Here is a 25,467-nt window from a genome sequence, read left to right as displayed (position 1 = left end):
TCAATTAAGTGATAACGGCTATGATGTAATCTTTAATCAAAAAACATGTAAAGCCATAAATCAAAACAATGGTTCTGTCCTATTCACAGGCAAGAGGAAAAACAATATTTATAAAATCAATCTGTCTGATTTAAAAGAACAAAATGTGAAGTGTCTGATGTCCGTTCACGAAGAGCAATGGGTATGGCATAGACGCTTGGGCCACATTAGCATGAGGAAATTATCTCAGCTAAATAAACTCGAGTTAGTCAGAGGCCTGCCTAAACTGAAGTTCTCTTCAGATGCTCTGTGTGAAGCATGTCAGAAGGGAAAATTTTCAAAAACATCTTTCAAAAAGAAAACTATTGTTACTACCTCTAAGCCTCTGGAACTTCTTCACATTGACTTGTTTGGTCCTGTGAAAACAGCATCAGTCAATGGAAAGAAATATGGACTTGTCATTGTTGATGATTTCAGTCGCTGGACATGGGTAAAATTCCTAAAGCACAAGAGCGAGTCTTACTCTGTATTCACTAGCTTCTGTTCCAAAGTGCAAAAAGAATTTGACTCTAAAATTGTAAGAGTCAGAAGTGATCATGGTGGGGAATTTGAAAACAAATTTTTTGAGGAATTATTTGACTCTAATGGAATATCCCATGATTTCTCCTGCCCTAGAACTCCACAACAAAATGGAGTTGTAGAGAGGAAGAATAGGACACTCCAAGAGATGGCAAGAACTATGATCAATGAAACAAACGTGGCTAAGCACTTTTGGGCCGAAGCTGTAAATACAGCGTGTTATATTCAGAATAGAATCTCCATAAGACCCATTCTGGAAAAGACTCCCTATGAACTGTGTAAAGGAAGAAAACCAAACATTTCATATTTTCATCCCTTTGGATGCTCCTGTTTTATTTTAAACACTAAAGAACATCTGAACAAGTTTGATTCCAAAGCACAGGAAGGTATTATGTTAGGATACTCAGAACGCTCTAAAGGCTACAGAGTATACAATACAGAAACCAAAATTGTGGAAGAATCAATTCATGTCAGATTTGACGATAAGCTTGACCCTGAAAAGTCAAAGCTAGTTGAGAATTTTGCAGATTTAGAAATCACTCTTGCAGGATCTGACAAAACTCCAGAAGCAACTGCCATTCAAGATCCTGAGGAAATTAATCTTCCATTAATCCCAAAGAAAGCTAAAAGTCGCCTCAACATATCTGAAGAATTGATTCTGGGTAACAAGGACGAACCTGTCAGAACCAGATCCACCTTCAAGACCTCTGAAGAGACTCCTCTGGGACTAGTGTCTCTGATCGAGCCTACGTCCTGTGATGAGGCACTTCAAGATAACGACTGGGTTCTAGCCATGCAAGAAGAGTTAGATCAATTCACAAAGAACGATGTCTGGGATCTTGTTCCCAAGCCCAGAGGCACTCATGTTATCGGAACCAGATGGGTATTCAGAAACAAGCTGAATGAGAAAGGAGAAGTCGTCAGAAACAAAGCTCGACTGGTAGCTCAAGGTTATAGTCAACAAGAAGGTATTGACTACAATGAAACCTTTGCTCAAGTCGCCAGGTTAGAATCTATTCGTCTTCTTGTATCCTTCGCTATAAATCATTCTATCAAACTGTATCAAATGGATGTCAAGAGCGCATTCCTTAATGGTTATATATCAGAAGAAGTATATGTCAACCAACCTCCAGGTTTTGAAAATCCAAATTATCCAGAACATGTTTTTAAACTTAAAAAATCTTTATATGGACTTAAACAAGCTCCCAGAGCTTGGTATGAACGATTAAGTAACTTTCTTCTGGAACATAATTTCATCAGAGGAAAAGTTGACTCCACACTCTTCTGTAAAAACCTTAACAATGATCTCATGATATGCCAGATATACATTGATGATATTATTTTTGGTTCAGCTAACGCCTCTATTTGTCAAGAATTCTCTGAGTTAATGCAGGCAGAATTTGAAATGAGCTTAATGCAAGAACTAAAGTTCTTTCTAGGTATTCAAATTAACCAAACTTCAGGAGTCACGTACGTTCATCAAAGTAAATACATAAAAGATGTTCTGAAGAAATTTGACATGACTGAATGCAACTCTGCAAAGACTCCCATGCATCCAACATGTATTCTTGAAAAGGAAGAAGTCAGTAAAAAGGTTTGTCAGAAGCTCTATCATGGTATGATAGGCTCCCTTCTCTATCTGACTGCTACTCGACCTGATATTCTCTTCAGTGTCTGTCTCTGTGCCAGATTCCAATCAGATCCTAGAGAAACTCACTTAACTGCAGTTAAGAGAATTCTCAAATATCTGAAAGGAACTCCTAACCTGGGCCTGATGCATGAGAAAACATCAAAGTATAGACTTTCTGGTTACTGTGATGCAGATTACGCAGGAGATAGATTGGAACGAAAAAGCACATATGGAAATTGTCAGCTCCTGGGAAACAATCTGATATCCTGGGCAAGCAAAAGGCAATCAACTATCGCTCTGTCCACAGCAGAAGCAGAATACATCTCAGTGTCACTGTGCACAACTCAGATGCTCTGGATGAAGAATCAGTTAGAAGATCTGCAAATCTTCGAGAGTAACATTCCTATCTTTTGTGATAATATTGTTGCCATTTGTTTAAGTAAGAATCCCATTCTGCACTCCAGAGTTAAGCACATTGAAATAAAACATCATTTTATCAGAGACTATGTTTAGAAAGGGATAGTCACATTGAAGTTCATTGATACAAATCATCAATGGGCAGATATCTTCACTAAACCCTTAGCTGAAGATAGATTCCTCTTTATCTTAGAAAATCTGAACATTCAAAACTGCCCTGAATAAAATGTGCCTCTGAAGTGGTTAAATGAGACTCTGACATAAACAAATGGATTCTGCCTCTGACTCTGATACTTCTACCCAGTTAGAAGTTATCTGAGTTGGAAATCTTCAGGAACCAATCTTTTGGTATTCCTGAAGATCAGATATATCAAACCACGTGGAGCATCTTGCGTCCAACCTTGAAACTTCTAGACAGATGTCCAGCAGTAATCAAGGAACAGACTCTTGAGATCTCCTCGAGCAGTGTACAAACTGTTGAGATTAGACATCATTTATGAGCCATAATCATTTCTCCCTCTAAACGTGCTAACTTGTTTTTTTGTGCTAAACACTGAATTCTGTGTCATTTTGCATGCGCCCTTATGGGTATTTAAACACTCTTTTCACACTTTGCACACACTTTCACTCTCACACACTCTTTAAACCCAAGTTCTCTTAAGGCATTTCTGCAAACAGTTCATCTTCATCTCAGTTCTTCATCAACACCATGGATACTCAATAACAATCTGTGTTCAACTACTCTCAGCAAATGGATTCCAGCAACCCAACTCAAAGCACCAACAACCCTACTCCAACAGTTACAGGCGTAGTTACAACACCAATTTACAAGGAGCCTCACGTTCTTGACCGTGAACCCCATATTAACCTTGCAACACCTTTTGAAAAACTGGACGTGCTGTGTGAATCCCTGGTAGATTTTGATAACATGAGAAGAAATGGCGTAGACCTCACTGAAGAACTTTGTAAACAAGGTTGGGGAAACTACTTTCAACGCCTCTACGGTCCAGTTTACCCAAATCTCATTAAGGAATTCTAGAGATTTGCTGATGCTGACGATCATTTCATAGTCTCATACGTTCTGGGTGTGAAGATTGTGATAACTGAAAAGTCCATCGCTGCCTTGCTGAACATGCAGAAAGATGGAGGAAGAAGGATTTACAACATTAATCCCAGGGCAAAATACATAGCTCAAGAAATCAACCCAACGATCTTCAAACTAAACGCAGAAGGCAACCCCTCAAAGAACAAGGAACTGCATCAGAACCTCCGGGTCTGGCTCAAAATCATTCTGGGAACAATCCATCATCGCCCAGCGTCAAATTCATCAGATTACATCAATACAGATCAGAAATGTATTATGTACTGTATTCATAAAGGTCTGAAGTTATGCCTCCGAGCACTCCTCTTCAAATACCTCAGAGACTCTGTACGAGAAACCAGAAATCACATGAAGCCCAGAACTTACATTCCCTTGGGAAGACTCCTCTCAGATGTACTGATAGAGAATGGTCTCGTGGACCATCTGGTAAAGCTCAGGCTTATGGACGACATGGCAATCGACACTGGAAGGCCTCTGAACTCCAGGAATCTGAAGAGCATGGGAATTCTGGACAAGGTCAACGTTAGACCTACTCTGGACACCTCTTGGGAAGCCTTAAAAGATCAGAGTAAAATTCCCCATGGTCTATATCTGTTCTCCAAGGAAGAACCCAAAGAGGAAATCATGCACTATCTCCAACGTCTGAAGGATGAAGGAGTGAATATCTCAGATTTCAGGCTGAGCGAACTACCAGATAAAGCTCCCAACTTCGTAAGACATAAAAGAGGTCCATATGAGAAGACATCACAGGCGAAGAAAGCAAAGCTAGGAGAATCCTCTGAAACAAGACCTCCATCACCTCTGCATGAGTCTTCTGGTAAGTCTGCCTCTCCTGCTCCTTCTGTACAGCAACTTGCCTCTTCTATTCCTCCACCAACCCCTTTATACACCCCATCTGAAACTCCTCCTTCAACGACCAGAACACCTCAACCACTCCCAAAATTTAACCTCGCCAATACCTCCTTACCCATATCTGAAGCTGAACAAATGAATGAAACCACCTCCTCATCTTCAGCCCCAGAATCACCCCCTTACTGTATCATCTCATCTGACACAGAATTCTCTGACCCCGCTTCTCCCACTCTAGCCCAACTTCAGACACAAAACCTTGCCTCCCAACAACCACAGCCACCTCCACCTGAACCTGAAGTAACCTCACCACCCACAGAACAACCAACAGTCACTTCATCTGACGTTCAACCCTCTGATCCCAACGCCTCTGACCTTACCCCTCCAAACACTTCCGCTGAACCTCAAACTCTCAACCTAAGCCCTCCCACTTCCTCACCTCTACCATCTGAACCTGACCACTCCCTGCCAACCCTAGAAGAGGCAATTATGCTGTTTGCAGAAGCATCAGTGGAAAAGGTTAAGTCCCTGTCCACAAACTCTGGCATCAGTGATGATCCTTCCTCTGTTAGGACACACTGGAACAAAGTCATTGGCTGGATGACTTTTGAGGCCTTTAAGCTGAAGCACATCTCTGAGCAAGTCCGAAACGACTTTATTAGAGACGCTGAGGCAAGACTACAAGAGCGCTTAGCCAGAGAAGCTGAGGAAGAAGCCAGAAGGGAAGCAGAAGAAAGAGCAAGACAAGAAGAAATTCAAAGGGTAAAGGAAGCTGAAGCCAAAGCTCTAGCTGATGCTGCCGAAGCTGAAGCTAAAGTTGTTGCTGAAGCTGAAGCTAAAGCCACTGAAGAACAGAATGCTCTGACTCAGGGGGAGTCCTCTACCTTTGCCCCTCTGGTTCTCAAGACCCTTGAGGAGCTTCAGAAAGAGCAGAAGGAAGTCCGAGCCAGATTGGATCAACAGGACACAGTCAACGCCAACATCTAGAATCTGCTGACTCAACTGCTTCAGAGAATGCCTCCTCCTCCCAACCCTTAGGCACTGAGGATTTTTTTTGCTTGTTGCTTTGCTTGTTTTGTCTTTGATGTTTTTGCTCTTATCTGGATATATATATATATAATTTTCCTGCTTATTATTCTTAAGTCTTTTTGATTCTGACAAAAAGGGGGAGAAATCAAACAGCTCTGATGAAAATTTGTCTATATCCTCAAGCACTCTGCAAACATACTATTCAATTAAAATCTATCTAATACTACTTGACTTAGAAAATTGCAGAAAGGTATCTAGAAACTACTTGACTTAGAAAATTGCAGAAAGGTATCTAGAAACTTCATTGCTTGGAAGCTCTGGTAAGAACTTCTGAACTCCCTAGCCTATCTCAGGGGGAGCTCACTTCTATCTGTTCTGATAAACTCTTATATCTGAATGTTTCATCTGACATTTGAGTTTGTTTTGTCATCATCAAAAAGGGGGAGATTGTAAGAACAAAAATAGTTCTACAACAGATTCCAGGATTTTGATGATAACAAAGGATGAAACCAAAATTGGCACTCTAACGAAAAGGTTCTAAGTGTGCAGGACTCTGAACAAGAACAAAGGAATCTGATCACTTTATCAGATACAGAATAAAATCAGATACAAAGTATCAGAATATCAGAAGCATCTGAAGAAGAAGAAGAGCGCTCCAGAAGTTCTGACTCTGAGCAACAACATATCAGAATATCAGAAGCATCTGAAGAAGAAGAGCGCTCAAGAAGTTCTGACTCTGACCGACAGCATATTAGAATACCAGAAGCTCTCAACTTCCTCTGAAGACAACACTAATGATCTAAAATACCAAGACTATCAGAAGCTCTAATGTCATTTCTCAGATCTCAGATTAATAAAGTAATTCAGACTCTGACGAAAAATTTCCTTATCCAGAAAGAGTAACGGCAACTGCAACTTCAAAGGGAAAGAAACCATATTTGGAAAGAAGTTATTCAGGGAGACAAACTTGTTTTGGCAAGAAACAACAGAAGTTATGACATTAAACTCTCATCAAGACAAAATAACTGCCATCACTACAACGGTCCCTTCACTTCTATATAAAGGACGGCAAACCTCATTGAGAGATACATCTGAACGCATAGAAATACTCTACTCTCTCTCTCTTAATCTTTCACGAGCTTTTGCTCATAACGTGAAACTTCTTACTTGCTCAAATTCTGTAATTTTTGCTTTAGCCTAGAAGCATTCTAGATTACAAATTCTGTTCTTACCTAAATTGATTTTTATTCCTCAAGTGACTCTACGCAGTCTGTATACTTGAGAGGACTAAGAGATCTTTCTCTTAGACGTTGGTTGTAATAATCTTTCAAGATTAGTGGATTAAGTCCTTGTTAAAGGCGAAATCACTTTGGCCGGGTGGACTGGAGTAGCTTTGTGTTATAAGCGAACCAGTATAAAATCCTGTGTGATTTTATTTTGCAAAAGCGCTTATTTTCCAAAACAATTCAAACCCCCCTTTCTTGTTTTTCTCACCTTCATTTGATTGGTCCAGAACAGTTTCAAACCCGAGGTTTTAATGGACAGTGAAGGAGTCGGGGGAAACATTAAGTATCATTGACCAACCTTCATGATATGGGCCGACGTGGAATGGAACTAAAACGCTCGGGATCCACTTTTGAAAGAGTAATGGAGAATATTAGCATTTAATGTGGTTCCATCATTTATGTGCTTAGTCATCCTTTTCTGATACGTGTAGTGATGTGACCAGTTAGGTATGGCACAAATTGTAGAGTGCTTAAGTAAACTCGAGTTGGTGTGTATCCATGAGTGGAAATCTAGTTGTTGATCTTGTGATTCCTTTTTATACTTGGTCTAATCCTTTCAACTGTCATTACTTATAAATAGGATAAGTTGAGTATTTTGAAGTTTTTCGTAACCCTTATAATTATGACTTGCATTTACTTTCCAAAAAATATCTTTGTTTCTTCTTCCCTGAGAGTATCAGTAGAAGCAATTTCCAGTGCTTTTCATTATGCCATCGTCTTTCTTCGTCTTCTCTTGTTTCATCACATACTCCCACATAACCAAGTACCATTTTAACTCAAGCTTTTATCTATTAATATTTATTGCTTTCTAGTCAGGATGAACAATTATGGTCGACTTAGTAAGTGATGATGAAGTTGAAACTTCATATGCTTTTGCAATGGGGACATCCCCTGATCCTCGTCTCCCTTATCTTAGTGACAATCACATATGACCAAAAATTATACATATATCTGATGATTCTGGTTTAGAATGGACGTCTATGGATTCCCTGGAGGAAGAAACTTTATCGTCTGACTCATTAGATGCTCTTATATAAAATGTTGGCGGGGGAGTAAATCGCGTTGAGGTCCGTATGCCCCCATCAAGTATTATCCGGAGAGGATATGCAAGCTAATCAGCAAACGAGAGAACACGCTAAAGATTACATTTAACTTCGTCTGCAGGCTGGTGGTTGTGATCTCAGTGACGCTGAAGTGTTGGCCCACTTGAATCTTTGAAGTCATCCGATCGGGTCGGAGTATAACTAGGTGGATGTAAAAGTGGCAGGTAATTCATTTGTTATGAGCACTAAAGTTTCTATAAGTGCGGCCAACATTATGGTAGGTGACCCTTTAGAGTTGTTAGCCTTTTCAATGTTAGGGAAAAAGAGGATATGTGGTTCTTTTGAAGACTGCATGATCTCATTTTATGAATGCTTTTTACAAGAATAGGACTTAGGCTGCCTTCTTCTCAATTTAAGGTAGCCATCCTGAAATATTTAAAAGATGATTCTTCTGAGCTTCACTCGGGGTCATGGGCATACATGAGGGTGTTCTAACTATGCACAAATCATAAATCTTGGAAGCCCTCTTAGCTTATTTTGGATCTTCTCGATCCAAGGCACACTTCTCCAGAAAACTTTTGTAACTAGGGGCTTAATTACTTTCATCCGGTCCATATTTGGTTCAACCCTTTTACTCTGGATGTAGGAAACTTCCTTAGACATTTTTTATTGGTAATGCCCCCACACACCTGTTGCCCATGCCGTTTTCTGCTATATTCTTTCTGATTATCCTAACTTATGTCGGATTTTATATCCAAAGTACTGGTCCAAGGTCCACTATAACCGAGATTCCCTCTCTTAATGTACCAAGCCGAGTTCTCTCTCTCTCTCTCTCTCTCTATATATATATATATATATATATATATATATATATATATATATATATAAGGTGATGATGAAGTAGGAAATGCGATCTTAGTTTAAGGGGCTTAACTATGAGAAAGGGTTCGGCCCTGGTGAGGTTCCCCCTGCCGTGGTAAAAATGAGATAGATTGACAGTCATGCTATCTTGAGCGCAGTTAGCCAAAAGGAGATGAGGGATATTTTAGGTTTGAGGAGAGTCTTCATGCTTTATTTACATGCATGATTGCATTTTGTAGATAGCATGGACAAGATAAGCAAGTTGAACATGTTATACAATCTTGTAGATGCTAAAGGAATCCAGGTTATGGTGTATTTTGGGACATCTGCCTTTACCCTCTCTCCTCTTGTAACTAATGTTTCTGCTCCAGTCGTTTCTCCTACCCTGATTATAGAGGCTTCTTATTTTGCTCTCGAGGTGGATCATCTTATGGACGTTGCAACCAGTTTAATAGTTGGAGAATCAACCCCACCTCCGGTTTCAAAGAAGAGGGCCCGATACGATGAATAATAATCCCCTAGACCGAGGGTTATCCAAAACGAGCTTGGGTTGTTAAGGGTGGTTCTTCGGATGAGATAACTCCCTTTATAAAGGATATTGTATGTATTTTATTCTTAGCTTCTCGTCACTCATATGGAGGCTACCACTACTGTTTCGAAGTTGGATTTATCCTTCGTCCATAATCTCCCCGAGGGGGATAAGATGGAAATGGCTTCTTAGCTTGCCCACAATATGTTCAAAGTTGCTTATGTCTTTACTCTTGTTTTTGTTGGACGGGGAGATGTCTTGGCCCTAGGTAATCCCTTAAAGGGTAGGAACATTTGGAAAGGGAGATCCAAATGTATGGATATGAAGTTCCTTACTCTCCAGAAGGAGCTTATTAAGCTGCCGGAAGAGGTAAAATTTGCCAACTCTTTACAAGAGGCGGTGGAAACACATAGATCTCCTTGTGTCTGGTTGTTCATTTGACTAAGTTGGAGAATTCCCTCGAGAATACGGAGAAGAATTATAAGGCTGCTTATGATTCTATTGAGAAGAAGACTCACCGGGTGTAGAAGCACCGAAAATCTCCTATTCATGAAACTGAGGCTAATGCAAAGGCCTTGAAAGCTCTCTGGGACAAGGTGGTAGGTTTGAAGAAATGTGATTTGTGTCTCTCTTCCACGGACTATGCAGGACGTGTTGGATTATTTGAGTGATTTGTGGAAGAATCGAGGAGGTTCTGTACCGGTTTGTAATTTATTATGAATCGTTGGATCCATTTAAGTCTGCTCCCAGGGTAACTCAAGAAGGTGGTCCCAGTACCTTTGTTCCATATGCTTCGACTTTATTTTCTTTTGATTTGTATTATTTTATTTCCTACCATGCTTCATATGCTTTTGTGTCTTGGGTGTAACAATATTTGATGTTTAATCGAAATATTTTACCTTGATGACACAAGTGTTATTCACTTTTGATATTTGCGCATGTCTTTGTTTTAACATAGTCGTTGTTTAGGAATTGTTATAACTTTGGGCTTGCTCGTTTACCCTATAAAGTTTACCTACTTAGGTCGGACCACCTGCACTCAAAGGCTTCAGAGGGATATTTGTTTTGGGTGCAAGAATCGTGATTGTCTGCTTTACGAAAGGAACTGCGCATTTGATTGTAATAAAGTGGCAAATGTACTCTGGAATTTCATGCTTTGTGATTCACGGCTTTGTGCTTCGAGTAATGTTAGATACCATTTTTGGTTTATTTATTTTCTTGTTGTATTTTTATTTGTCATTTTTGGTCATCCAACAACACCAGTTTTTTTTAGAATTAAAAACAACCGGGTCATTTGCATGTTTCCTTTTCTTCTCTCAATTCCCAAGATCCTCTAGTGAGCTCTCTGTGATTACCATGTCAACCAATTTCCTGTCGCCCCCTTCAAAATACAACACCAAGATTTGGTTTGTGATTGCCTTCATCACAATTTTTGATGTGCTCCATTTCTTCCTTTTGACACTTTCACCTTTAGGATTTGAAGTCCCCTCTTTGCAAGTGCTAGTAATGGCCACCGCTCCAAGGGATTCATGTACAATTTCTATCTCCAAATCGTTCTTATTTGATTATGCATCCTTCCTATCCTAATTTACATTTTGTGTTAGTTTGTTTCCTTTTTCCTGCTCCAGCTCTACCTCGCCTTCTTTTTCTTTCTCTGTTAGTTCACATCTTCTTTGGCTAGAGGATACATTAAACAAGCTTTTACTACATGTGCCAAAACTGGATTCTTTGTTCTTTTATTCTTCAAAAACCTTGGGTAGGAGCGAATTCCTGAGCCATAGTCCATATGGAAATTCCTGCTCATCCAACTCTTCATAACCTTCTTCAATCAAGTCTCCTAATGTGTCACAATCCTTCAATCTGTGACATATCCTTCCACAAACAAAATAGAAAGTTGTTAGGCATTCATATTTGAAATGAACTTGAAGACTTTTTTCTTTGAATATGACCATAGGTCCCCTCTTTAATGGTTGATTTAGATCCTTAGCTACCTTGATTCTCCAAAATCAAGCATTCTTATGAGCTTATTATTTTGAATCCATCTCCTCAAAGACCCTATAATATTTCCAAATTTTCTCTCCATCATTTCAGACCTTAGCCTTAGAGGAAGGTCATAGACTCTTACCTAGAAGACTCTGTAGTGCATGTCCAAGCCTGACGTCTGTTCTTCACCCGATACTCCATCTATAATAAGTAGGTTTCAATCGAAACTTTAAGGCCTATTTTGTAACACGGTTTCTAGATCCCGTTTGAAAGCAAACTTGAAGAGGACGAGATTTTCGTTGAAGTCCTAGTTTTCCATCGGGTTTTTCAACCTCTAAGCTCCAATGATAGTTGTAACACTCTGACTTAATTAGACTTTTATTTAATTATTTATTTGCTTAATTGATTAAATTATTTAAGTAACTAATTATGTGAATTATGACGTGTTTGACCGATGTGTAGTATTTTCCGAGAATGGTGCTTAATTAATTAGTTTTGGTGGAAATTAAATAATTAAATTAATAGAAATTTGGTAGATTATGTAGAGTTGAACAAATTTTGTGAATTAAGGGAAGTGGTGAGTAGAGAGAAGTTGATTATTAGTTGGGTCAAAAACTGAATTATGATATATTAATTAGAATATTATATATTTAGAAAATTAGAGAAATGTGGTTTTTAGAGCCTTTTTGTCAGTATGTGAAAAAGAGAAGAAGATGAGGGCTAGGGTGTGGAGGAGAGGACCTTAAAGATAGCTTGAGAGCTTACTTTTGTTGGATTTTCAAGGTAGGGATGGGGAGACTATTCATATAAGGGTGCCTAAATCATGAAAGGGAAAAGAGGTTTCCCTTAACCTCCAATAAGGTTTTTCTTTTATCTATTTGATTGATGATAGTCTGATATATGATTGTGAAATTTTGTTTTTATGTCATGGGTTGGTGTGCAATTGTTTTTTGATGTTATGATGTTTTGTGCTAGTGAACAAATTGATTCAATGATGAATTTAATGGGAAATTGGGTGTTTTAGGGTATGAATATAATTGAGTAATTCATGATGAAATTGATATATTAGTGTTAAACAGTGAATAATTGGCATGTTTGATCATGATAAAATGTGCAATTGTTGTGTTTTGAATGCTACAATGAGGATTGGGTTGGGGTATGAGAGGCAGGTGATGAGGAAAATGAGTGATGTGATGAAAACTAGGATTTCTAGAAAAATAATTGATGTCAATTGATTGCACACGTATATTTTTAGAAAAAAATAGAAAAATCAACTATGGCAATCGATTAATGTAAGAGATTAATCGATTGCAAGCAGTCTATAAGTGAAATTTCGAAAAGGCAGTGAGTAATTGAGTTTAATGTCAATCAATTGACACCTCATGTCAATTGATTGATGATGTTTGATTTTTGAAAAAAAATTGAACTGAACCATGTGTTTATTCCCCGCCTATTTTGGCCATAACTTTGGTTATGTAGGTCCAAATGAGGTGTTATTTGAAGTGTTAGAGAGCTAACACACATAGCCACCTCGTGGTAGAGTCTTGTCAGATAACTGATGTGTGAATGCATGCTCACTTTGTGAATATGTGTTCTGAATTGTATATATAATTGTAAGAATTATTATACAATGTTTGGCGATGATTGTTGAGACGAGTGGTTCGGAGTGAGAACTACTTGTAATGCATTAAATGGATGATTAATTATGATCAGAGTGGGGTTGTAATATTGGCTATTTTGTTGTTTTTGTATGATTGTTTATAGTTAGAGTGGGATTGTAATCATCGACCGTGTTATTATCATTGCATGATTAAATGCCATGCATCATATGTTGTCGTTGTTGTCAAAGAGGCATGTTCGCTAGTTCCGAGTGGGGATTAGTGACTTGTCATAAGCTCAAAGTGAGGGAGGGTAGCTCAGAGTGGGGGCTCTGGGTTCATAGTTGATTGGAACCTGATTCGTATGAAGAACCAAATGTTGAGTTTATAAGATATGCATATAGAGTTGAATTGTGAGTTCGAGTCAGAGTGGGGAGCGTGACGAGAATAAGTTGAGTCAATGTTGCATTGCATTACATGATGATGAGATTTTTGTGGAATGATGAGTAATCTTGTATTATTTATGCGTGTTTGATTGTGATAGGGGTAACACATGAATACATAATATTGAGGTGCATGTTTGATATGTGTATGACTTTGTAGTGTGTGAATCTATCCTTATTGTTTTGGACACATATCATTATTTGAATGTATTCTCGCCCCCTGTTTGTGTTGTTAAGTTTATGCTCCTATGGAGTACATATAATAAAGTACGTGAGTAGGAGCTTGAGGTTGAGGACGGTATTGTGCATATTTAGTTGCTTGTCGGTCGAGGAACAAGTTATTTTGTCATTTATTTTATTTTGCATATATTTCTGTTGATTTTCATGATGAACTAATATTCAAACTAATAATGTTGTTGAGGCTTTTAAATGGCATGTTTTTTATAATTCCTGCAGCTTATCAAACAATTTAATTTTTAATTATGTGGTTCAAATATGAGTTTGATTTTTGTTTATAGCATCCTACTTGAAGAATATATGTGTTATACTTGTTTCATTAAACTGTTTGTCGGGTCGAGAAGTAGGTGTTACATACTTGTTTCAGTCCATCCAGCCATGTTTTGTAATATTGTTATTCCCTAGTATGTGACATGTATATGGATATTGTGTATGCATGTTTCTTCTAATAGTTGTTTCATGGTGTGCAGATTAATGGGTGGAAGAAACGGTCGCACAATTATTGATGCTTTGGAGTTAATGGCTCAGGCGCTGTAGGGTTAGCATAATCTGGATGGTGATGAGTTTCGTGGATTAGGGAAATTTCAGAGAAGCAATCTATCGACCTTCAAAGGCAGATATAATCCGGAGGGTACTTAGTCATGGTTCATAAAAATCAAGAAGATTTTTGGAGTGATGGCATGTACTGAGGAACAAAAGTATGGTTTGGTACTCATATATTGTCAGAGGAAATTGAAGACTAGTGGAATAATGCGCGTCAGAGACTGGAGGTTATAGGTACTGAGATTACTTGGGTTATGTTCAGAGCGTATTTTCTAGAGAAGTACTTTCTTGAGGACATGCGCAGTAAGTTCCTTGAGTTGTTCCATACCCTAAATTTTGCCTCACCTAAAGTCATTCATCTGCATATTTTCATCTGCATTTCAATTTTTGCATGACCATTTCATTTGGTCATGGGATCCCATTTTTGTGTATAATTCAAAATTGAATAACCAAAGACTGAAATTAAATTGGACATGTTGATTATTTTGATCAGTTCCTACATGCATATCATGCATCATTAGAGTCCACGAGAGTGATAATATGGATAGTTTTTGGTTTATTGAATATCACTTTTGATATGGGGAGGGGAGGGGGGTTTCTTTACAATCCAACCACTAGTTTTTTTTAGTTTTTTCTTTTAATAAATAAAAATTTATGTCATTTTTTTAGTTGTTTCGAACTATTAATGTGTTCACTCATGCATACATCCATCATGAACCATGTCGTTCATTTCAATATTGGTTTCTAATTTCATGTCATTTAATCTCACAATCTATGATCAATACCACTGTTGTTGTTATCACTAATCCTTGCCAATTTCATTTTTTGGATATGTTAAGATTATGACCATTTTTTTGGTGAAGCAAGTTTTGCTTAAAATGATAGGAATCAATTTGAATAGGTTTTGTGAAGAGCATTGTTAATGTATGTTTCATCATCATCATGCCTATTTAATATTTTTTACCAAAACAAATAAAGGACAAAGATTTTCAAAGTTTGATTTTGGAATTGGAATTCTATGTAAAGTTGGGAAAATTTTCATTTTAAGTTCTCATTTCTCAAAATGGTTTTACAAGTTATAATTGTGCACTCTCTCAAATCATGCTTACATACACATTATGTCCAAATTTCAAAATTGCAAGAGAGAAATGCACATTACATAACATTTGGCTTTGAGAAGTTATGTTTCACCTCTTTTTACAATGATTTTTTAAACCAAATTTAACACAATTTCTAAAATCCAATTTTCAAATTTCCAATAGCTCTATGTTTTCTTCAACTCCAAGCTTTCCATGACATTCCACTTATATTCATCCACGTTGATCTCTTTCCAAATCATTCAATACCTATAAACCATATAAAAATCAACAAATTTCAAATTTAAAAAAAGAGAGGGAAGGCCAATTTTTTGTTACTGCAGTAGACAGAATAATACAACTAATATGAACTTTCACCAAAATGGACATGTTTCTTATGTAGCAAGATAAAATAACTTAGATGCCTTCCCCTTTCCCTCAAACATACACCACATAAACCCTAAATCTCACAGTACAAAAGACCATTTAACAGAGCAAAGAAAGGAAGGAAAAATCATCACAATATAAAACCCTAGCAGGAGCCACCATATTCAAATATCAGAAACACATATCAATAATAAGAAAAAAAACAGCAGCCGTTGAAAATCAATCGAAAATCATCATCCAAAAAACCTATACGAATGAAATCATAGGGGTATTAAGATGTTAGGGTTAAGGTTGTTTGTTGTCTGTGTTTATTTCCCTATTGTGTTGGATTGTTCCATTTTGCTTTTTGATTTTCCCGATCGCTGCTTGCTGCATGTGTATTGTTAATCTTGAGTTTTGTGTTAGGGATAAGGGTTTTTCTTTTTGATTTGTTTTGTGTGTAAGAAAAGGACTTTCAAAATCATTTTTCATAAGGGTGTTGTGGTCTTCGTGAGAGTTTTGATTCCATATGTATGAGTAGCATTTTTTTTCCAGAAGTAAGAAGAAGAATGACGAGAGAGAGGATAAAAGGTTAGGACTAAGGTTTGGTTGGCTTTGAAACCGTTTTTTTTTCTTTTTCCCTTTTGTGTTATCATATGGATCAGTTTGGATCCACATAACCAATCAGTTGACCCACGCCCACACGGATCTGGGTTGCTCTTATTTGGGCCTCCTCATCTTGTGCCCCATGTGTGTTCTCAAACCCCTAGCCCACCTTTTTTTATTATTCATTTTGTTAGTTAGTTTTTTTATTTACCATTTAATCAAGTATTTTTTTTACATATTAACATATATTTAATATAAAAAAAATCACTCCTTTTATATATTTTGTTGTTTATTTTTATTTTAACAATTTTTTATATATATAACCTTTTTTTATAACAAAATGTAATATTTTCATTTGATTTTCTTTTTATAAATACATTATCCTTAAAAAACCAAGAAAAGAAATTGTTGGATTTTGTTTAGATGTAGGGTTCTAAAGTTGTATTGTTTATTTTCTAAAAGTTCAAATTTCAAAAAGGGTTCGTATTAGTTCTATATTTGGTTTTGATTGGATGCTAAATTAGTTTGATTATTGCTTGCTTGTATGAATGATTTGTATGCTATATTTGATATTTGTTGTTATCTTGCATAGACCTTGATTTGTTAAACAAGACAAAGGAATGAGCGTGCATAACAAAATAAATCTTTCAAATGATATTCAAACCTTGAGCAATATCAATTTAGTTTTCAAAAGATCTTACCTTTTTCCATTAATCATTTTCACCAATTCAAACCATTTTTCTTAACAAAATTGAAAGAAAAAGATTACATGGGTGAAAGGTCCAGTCGTAGTCCTGAATGCTAGACCTAAGTTGTAAGAGATTTTAAGCCATAAGCGTTCGTCTTCCATTCAAAAACCTTGTAAATTAACAAAATTGAAAGAAAAATATTACATGGGTGAAAGGTCCAGTCGTAGTCCCGAGTGTTGGACCCAAGTTGTAAGAGCTTGCAAGTCATAAATACCCGTCTTTCAAACCCAAAAATATGTCAAACACATTCAAAACTTTTTTTCTTCTTCTTGGCACCCTTTCAAAACCTTTTCAAAAATGAAAGGCATTTTGTCTCGAGATAATGCAAAGCAATGCTTCATCAACAACCGTTGAGTTGAGATAAGTGACGTTTTCCCGTGAATGTTGATATGTAGAAATCCATTCAATGTGATGCAAATGCCTGTTCCTCACCTATTTTGGGTAAGTGATGTTTTCCTTTGATTGATACAAAATAGATTTCTCTAAAATCGACCAACAAACAAATATTTTTTACCCAGAACTACGTAAGCCTTGAGTTCTCTGTTACACCGGGAGATACGTAGGAGCGAGATTCAAAGTCTCGTTAGGCACCGTAATAAAAAATTAACCCTTTTGTCATATTATTTTTCCCTTTAATAACTTAAGAAGCCTAACATTTCTATGCTAAAATTAACACGCACAACTAATCAAATGGTTCATGTTGAGTACAACGGGCGTGAGGGGTGCTAATACCTTCCCCTTGCATAATCGACTCCCAAACCCTGATTTTCTTGCAACAACCATAGCCATTGTCTTTATTTTAGGGGTTTTATTGATATTTTCCCTTTCCCTCTTTGGGAATAATTAGTGTTCGGCGGCCACTCTATTAAAGTCCATCCCGCGAGCGTGCAATTGCGCTTCGCGAGCGTCGTGTTCTCATTTTTCGAGGTACGATAAGCTGAAACAAGGAAATTCAAGATTTGAGGGGTATGCTAATATGTTTGAAGAACTGGTGAAGTTTTATCCATATTATAATAATGTGGTTTATGAGGGGTTGAAGTGTATGAAGTTCGAGAGTGGCTTGAGACCCAAGATTAAGCAAGGTATTTGGTATCAAGAGATTTGTCGATTTTTTGTGCTAGTGAATAAGTGCATAATATATGATGAGGATCGAAGAGCCTGAATTGCTCACTATAAGATTTTTAGTGGGAAGAAAGGGAGTGATTAGAATCATGGGAAATCATATATCACTCTAACTGACAAAGGGAAGAAAAAGGCTTATCAGAAGGCTACAGGTGTGAAAGAGTGAAGTGAGGAGGGACTCCTAATTCCATGATATGTTTCAGATGTGGTGAGTTTGGGCATCATGTTTCTGAGTGCAAGAGCACAATTGTGAATTGCTTCAAGTGTGGGAAGCAAAGACACTAAGCTATTGACTGTAGCAGTATTAATCTGACTTGCATTAATCATGGAGAGCGGGGTCATATTAGTACGCAGTGTGAGAAACATATGAAGGCTCAGTCTGGAGGAAATTTTTTTCTTTAAGTGGAGTAGAGACTACTACCTATGATAGGGTTCATAACCCTTAGTGCCTAGTGGATTACTCACTCATGGTGAGGAATGATCTAGTCAAAGCCATTACTACAGACAAAGACATAATTGACATAAAGATAAATGAAGCGATAAACAAAAACTTGAACAACGGAAAATAAGTACTTTAAATAAGAATTTGATCCAGCTGCTCTAATGGATATTTTTACAATATGCGGTAAAATAAGCATGAAATATTAACTGGAATGTAAAACTGGATAAAAAATCAAGACTACCTATGAGTTTTTATATCAAATAATAAACATGGAAAAAAGTCTCCTTAGTTCAATGTCAATAACAAACAATGAAGATCAGATCCAAGCAATCAAAATCCTTTAAGCATATGAAATCAGACCAGAAAAGGAAACAAATTGAGGAAAAGCTCGCCTTCCTATTACGACCCATACTAGCCATTACGGGTGGCCATGACAGGCCTTTGGTATTTGTACTGGGGTTCTTCAAAATAGGGTTAAAGGGCCATGCCTGTTATGGCCCGTAATAGCCATTACAGGTGGCCATAATAGGCCTTTGTTTTTTGTGTGGAGAATTTCTGCTTCTTCGTCCTTTTTTGTGTTTTATCCACTTTTCGTCCTTCATTCATTTGGAATGCTTATTATGACCTGAAAACAAAGGAAACACGATACTGAAGCGTAAAACATGTAAAATTAATGGAAAGCGAACGAAAATGGTAAAATATGAAGGAAAAACAACTAATAAAAATGATATAAAAACTACTTATCAAACTCCCTCAAACTTAGACTGTTGCTTGTCCTCAAGCCACAAAGCTTGCATAACAAATTTTTGGATCAAGCGGTTTACTTCAAATGAAAGATCTTGTGAAAATGAAGCATGTCGATACTCATACGTGAGTTTTCGTCCTGATTTGCTATGCCCAATTCTCTTGGTAGTCATCCGTAAACAAAAGTATTACATGAACACACACTGTGGAAAAACCACATACCTAAATCGGAATTTCAAACACCTTTCCAACCATGCTTTGGGCTTAAGTCTCTTCTTTTTTTTTCTTCCCCTTTCATTTGGACAATCATATTAAGGCATTTACAATTATTTTCCCCTCACATGCACAAGATCGATCGAGAATATTTTTCTATGCACCTTTTTATTATATATAGTTTTTCAATGATTTTATGCACATTTGGTGTTTATTGGTCCACTTTGGGACGACAATTGAGACTCAACTTCTGTTAGGATAAATAACCGGTGATGGTTACGCAATTAGAAGGACTAGTTGTCTTTATTGCCTTTTTATTTTATTATTTTTGGTGCCTAAATTATTTGTTTCTCAACCACCCATACATACATGCAAGTCTTTTTAATTATGTTGAAATGTCAATATAAACTAATAGATAAATACTTCTCAGAGCTGAGTAGTATGGCACAAATCTACACGTTGGACTCGCATCCTTACTCCGGGTGACCTAGGGTGTTCGGGTTATACCTAAATTTTCAAACTTTCCCAATGTCCCTAGTCCTAGCCTATTTTCTCTCAAACTCTATATACTTTCTCAACATCCCTCAAAATCAAAGCTTTCAAAAGAATTTTTTTACTGTCCTAATGTGGGAAAGACTTTAAAAGTGAATTTAGGGAATAAAACTAACTGAAGAAAATTGAAAACAAATGACAAAAAAATGACAAAAAAAAACAAGAAAATAATGAAAACAGGTAAAACCCCTCCAAATTTGAACCAAACATTGCCCTCAAGGTTTTAGCACAAGTAAGGCGGGGTGGACTCACATGTGTCCTCACTAAGGGGAAACGCAACATCATCTGTTGCATCATTGCTTACACATCATCCAGAATTGTGCCTTGTCAGTTTTGCTCTACCCTTATGTCCCGGAGTTCATTATGAACCCAATCCCACATATCCTAATTTTCTATGGATGTTCTGGCTTCATTATAGGTAGGTCGGGTGGGTGGTGCAGTATAATCTCCTATAGTTGTACTTGCATTAATGTTAGTAAAACCGGGGTCTCCCTTCTCCTCGGATGAGACATCCGGAGAATCGACGGTCGGCGTATACAACCAATTTCTATAAATATCAACCATTATTTTTCTTGGGTTGGGCAGGTCAAGTATGGCAATGGTATTCGTCATCATCGAGTAAGTGTTTCCTCCTAGTGGATCATGCCTTGATGGGTGAGGGATTCCATGTCGACTTTGGATATTCCCTCAATAATACAGTCAACTTCAAGGTTAAATTCAAGACCTAAGTGCTCAGAGATGAGGGTGATTATTCCTCCAACTGAGATGACACCCAATGAGGCTTGTGCAATTCGTCCTAAGTAGTTTGTCGAAAAGCAGTGAAATTAAGGAGCTCATTATTAACCATAGAATGCATGAAGAAAAATTCCATTTGGGAAGCTACACTGGTGCTATCTCTTTGGCCAAACATGGTGTGGGACAACGCTTTTTGGATATACCTGAAAACCAAGTTTTGGATTTTTGAGGCCTTAGAATTTGAAGTAGTGTTATCATGATGTCCAGTAATAGAAGCCCAGAAATTAGAAAAATAAAAACCATGTGAGACTTCTCCAGGGCCAAAGATAGGTAAATTAATTTTTTTACCTAAATCCTTAACACTTAACACAATGTCTTGGTTGAACAACCGAAATTTGAGAGTACCATAGTAGTATCTCATACCATCAACCCACTTTTTCTCTAACTTAAATGTTAGGGTGCTCAAAAATTCAAGGGTGATACGCTCATAAGTGGGAGTGTCCCTTTCCATAAAATCTAGCAACCCAATATTGTTAAACAACCTATCAACTTCACTTTTCAATCCTAAAGTCGAGAGAGTTTGTTCACGCGTGTACCTTGTTTGAGTGTGTACCTTGTTTGAGTGAACTTACGCTTGATAAAGACCTAATATCTCTTTATTTGCTCATCATTCAAAAATACAATATTGTGTGGATTTGGTGCTCTCGTGCTTCCTCTCTTCCTTGGCATAGACGATTCAGGCTCTTTCCTCTTTGCACTTCTATAAAGAATTCAAATATTTGATTTTTTTTACTAAACCAAACCCGAAATATGGTTTAAGGTGAGGAATTAGAAAGGTTTTGTGAATCATGTTTGTGGTTTTGAGTTGTTATGTTGGTAAAGGTGAAGGTTTTAAAGTTGGGTTTTAATGGAGTTTATGGAAGTTTTGGGAGAGAGAGAGAGAGAGAGAGAGAGAGATTTAAGGGATGAAGATGGTAAGATTGGAGAGAGAAAGGTAATGATATGATAGGGTTTAAAGTTCAGATTTGATTTTTTAATAGATATTGAATGAAGTTAATTGGGTGTGAGAGAGGTGGTGGATTGGTGATTAGGAGAGAGGGTGGTTTCAAAAATTTGAATTTTTTCCGCTGGACCCTGTAATGGCCCATAAAATCTATTACGAGTGGCCATAACAGGCCTCTTCTTTTTGTATGGGGGTGTGGAAATTGGATGGATGGGGGTCTGGAAGTTATTACGGCTCGTAATGGCTGTTACGGGTGCCCGTAATAGCTTGTTGGTTCCATGGTTATTTTTTTTCTTGGTTTCAGTTTGGTTTTTCCGGGCAGGGTTTTCATGTCAATTTTTCTCAACTTTTCAACTGTACAAATTTCTTTTGCCTTTTTCTATGATTACCTATTAACTACTTGAAAAGAAAACAACGAAAATGAAAGTAACAAGAAAATATATTAGTACGAAAAGGTGTGGCTTGCCTCCCACATAACGCTTCATTTAACGTCACATTGCTCGACGGTTCTCGAGTGTTTCACTCACAGGGGTTCCATCTTCAAACTTGGGTCCTAGCATTCCCTTTTGCTAACTTGGGATCCCAACCAATCCTCTTCATCTAAATCATACATCCATTCTTTTTCTTCCTTTACGTAAGTTCATATGCCGATTTCACTTCCTCATGAATCTCTTTTTTTTCTCTTTCTTTCTTTTTAGGCCCACCCCATGTGATAGTCTCTCTTATAATGTTAAGGTTGTGGTGAGAGCTTTGGGAATCACAAAGATCCTGATCATTATGGAAGTAAAATCCTAACCTATCTTCCTCTACCTCAATGGTTAGCATCCCTTGTATAACATATATAATCGTTTCGCCAGTGGCCATGAAGGGTCTCCCTAGGATAAATGGAATAATATGATCCTCCTCTACATTCATCACTACGAAGCTGGTGGGTATGTATAGGTTTCCAACATTGACGGGCATATCCTCTAGAACTCCTAACACATATTTTATTGTCCCATTGGCAAGTTATAAACATAAGTTAGAGGGTTTCATCTCTCCTAGGTTAAGCCTCCTATGAATGACTTGGGATATCATGCTAAAACTAACACCAATATCACAAAGGGAGTTAGGACATTTCAAATCTCCTATCTCATAAGGGATTGAGAAATTCCCAGAGTCTCCTAACTTTAGGGGCGTTCCATGTTGGATCAAAACACTACACTTAGCAGTAAGTTTTATGGTTCCACGGCCCTTTAATTTCCTTTTCTTGGAAAAGATTCTCTTCATTATTTTCTCGGAGGTGGAAAATTGAGATAGAGTATCAAAAAAAGGGATATTGGCATATAGTTTTTTCAATAACTCTACGAAGCTCCTGAGGCAGGCTTCCTTCTTAGTTTTAGCGGTTTCTTTCTGAGACAAAATTTGAACTTTATAGGGGGTGAAGCAATGAGAGTTGCTTTCTTTCCTTCCTCTTCAACGACCTCCTTTTCAGGTGGCATTGGTGTGTCTTAACTAATCTCACCAATTATCTTCCTAAAACTCTCCTCAACCTTTATTTCCTTTCCCTTTAAACTAACCAACTGTTAATCATCTAGGGTGGTAATACCATTCATATGTCCCCTAGGATTTTTCTCGGGTTGTCCCAAAAAAGTTACTGGAGGGACGAAGGTGGATTCTTGTTGCTGAGCAACTTGGGATATTTGAGTCTCTAACTTCTTAGAATGTGTAGCAATGCCAGCAACCTTGGTATTTGATTGCCTAAGGACTTCGCTGAAGTGGAGGTTTTGATTTTTAAACTCTCCATTTAGGCGAGTTTGAGTCTCTATGAAGTTCTCCACCGTCAACTCGAGATTAGATTTCTTTTAGGTAGTTGGGGCAACATTTCAGAAACCTGTTGGTCCCCCAATCTGTTGATGTTGTTTGTTTTTGTAAGAAAAATTTGGCTGGTTTCTCCACCCGGGGTTGTAGGTACTCAAGTACGAATTGTTCTATTGGTAATTGCTCACGAAGTTCACATTATCTTGAATAGATCCTCTGGTGAGAATCATTTGACAATCATTAGCCATTGTTCGTTTATGTTGCAAATTTCACAGTTGAAGGAGTAGGAGTGGTGATGCCCAAATCATCAATTTTCTTATAAAGAGCATCGACTTTGGCATTCATGTGATCAAGTTGACTCTACATCCCTCCAGTTTTATGGGTGGTTTTAGAGACGACTTGTCGCGCGCTTCCCCAAGAAGGATGGTTTCTGACCATGTCGTCTATAATTTTATAGGCCAGATCTTATGGAATATTTATAAGAGCTCCTCCAAAAGCCGCGTCAAGGGTCATCCTTGTGGAGTAAAGGAGAATGTTATATAAAGTGTGGATTATTATCCATTTTTCAAGACCGTGGAAGGGAAAAGCCTTAACAAGTCTTTAAAACACTCACATGCGTCAAACAAAGATTCCCCCTCTTCTTGCCTAAAATTATTTATCTCATTCCTAACTTGGGCTGTCTTACTCGGCAGAAAATACCATTCAAGGAAAGCGACTTTCAATTGAGCCCGAGAAGTTATTTAATTTGCAAGAAAGGATTGAAGCCAAGCCCGCGCTCGATCTCTCAGAGAGAAAGGGGAAAAGTCTTAGGTGAATAGAATTATGGTCGACGCCATTCACCTTAATAATACCACAGTTATCGACAAAAATAGATAGGTGCAAGTTTGGGTTTTCCGAAGGTAACCCTGAAAATTGGTCTTGTGGGATCATACCTATCAATGAAGGCTTAAATTCAAAATTACTTGCCCCAATAGGCGGGTGCATGATATTACAGTGTGGTTCCTCTTTCGTCGGAACCACATAATCTTTCAAAGGTTTCGTATCAACAACGGGTTCATCCATAGCAAGATGTCTTTGAGTTCAGCGCCTTTAGAGTATAAAACGCTTGATCTCGTCAACGAGTTTGACTGTAGTATCAGTAGAGAGTGTTCTTCGCATACAAAAGTAGTGGTAGAACTTAAAAAGATAAAAATAAAAACTCTAGTCTCTACAGAGATCAGATAGAACTTCAATATTAATGCAATTGGTCCCCGACAACGACGCCAAAAACTTGACACGCTGTAAGCGTACACCAAATGTCAGAGTAGTAAAAAAAGTATCAAACCTCAAAGACCAATGGTTAATTACCGATTTCTATTCTATCAATATAAATCTAGAGCAACCGAATAGCAAAAACTAGGGATACTTAAGTGAAAAACACATAAGTCAAAACAACTTATTTGAAAAAGCACTTTTGTGAAAAATGACTTAATTGAATAAAAAAACTTAAAATATATAAAACAAATAGGAATTAGGGTTATGACTCCTATCTTAGACTTCTTCACATGACTTAGGAATTTATATTATGAGAATCCCGACTCAGTTTATAGAAAAATAGATTATTATGACAATACCTACTTTCACCAGCATATTGCCCTACCTCTAACAAACGGGACGCCCGTTGGCTTTCGCTCGAGCAGAAATGTTCGTTTGTGGTCGTTACATTTGCACAGCTATTAAAAAATTAGCACTCTTCTAAATTTCGTCCGATCACTTTCGTGACTCTGGACTTGATTGTTTAAGAACTATTTTCCAGCGTTCACGTCTACCCTTTCAGCGTAAGGCGAACGCCTAAAAACACTCCTAGTTTTGTAGCGAGGTTTGAATTTAAAATCTAGACATTTAAAATAAAAAGGATGGAATTCTCTTATCTAGCATAATTTCATGGAATAGTCATATGATAGGGTTCATA

General features: G+C 37.5%; 1 non-coding gene across 1 annotated transcript; it reads left to right on the top strand.

The window, feature by feature from the left end:
• The first annotated feature begins 24,083 nt into the window (after window positions 1-24,083).
• Window positions 24,084-24,189, top strand: LOC127134229 (small nucleolar RNA R71). The gene has a single exon (XR_007807983.1). It is a non-coding gene; the product is annotated as a small nucleolar RNA R71 (small nucleolar RNA).
• The last annotated feature ends 1,278 nt before the right edge of the window (window positions 24,190-25,467 follow it).

The sequence above is a fragment of the Lathyrus oleraceus genome, chromosome 3 (assembly GCF_024323335.1).
Source record: "Lathyrus oleraceus cultivar Zhongwan6 chromosome 3, CAAS_Psat_ZW6_1.0, whole genome shotgun sequence".
Classification (NCBI taxonomy): domain Eukaryota; kingdom Viridiplantae; phylum Streptophyta; class Magnoliopsida; order Fabales; family Fabaceae; genus Lathyrus; species Lathyrus oleraceus.
Note: the sequence above shows the minus strand (reverse complement) of the source record. Positions and strands in the feature narration are given on the sequence as shown.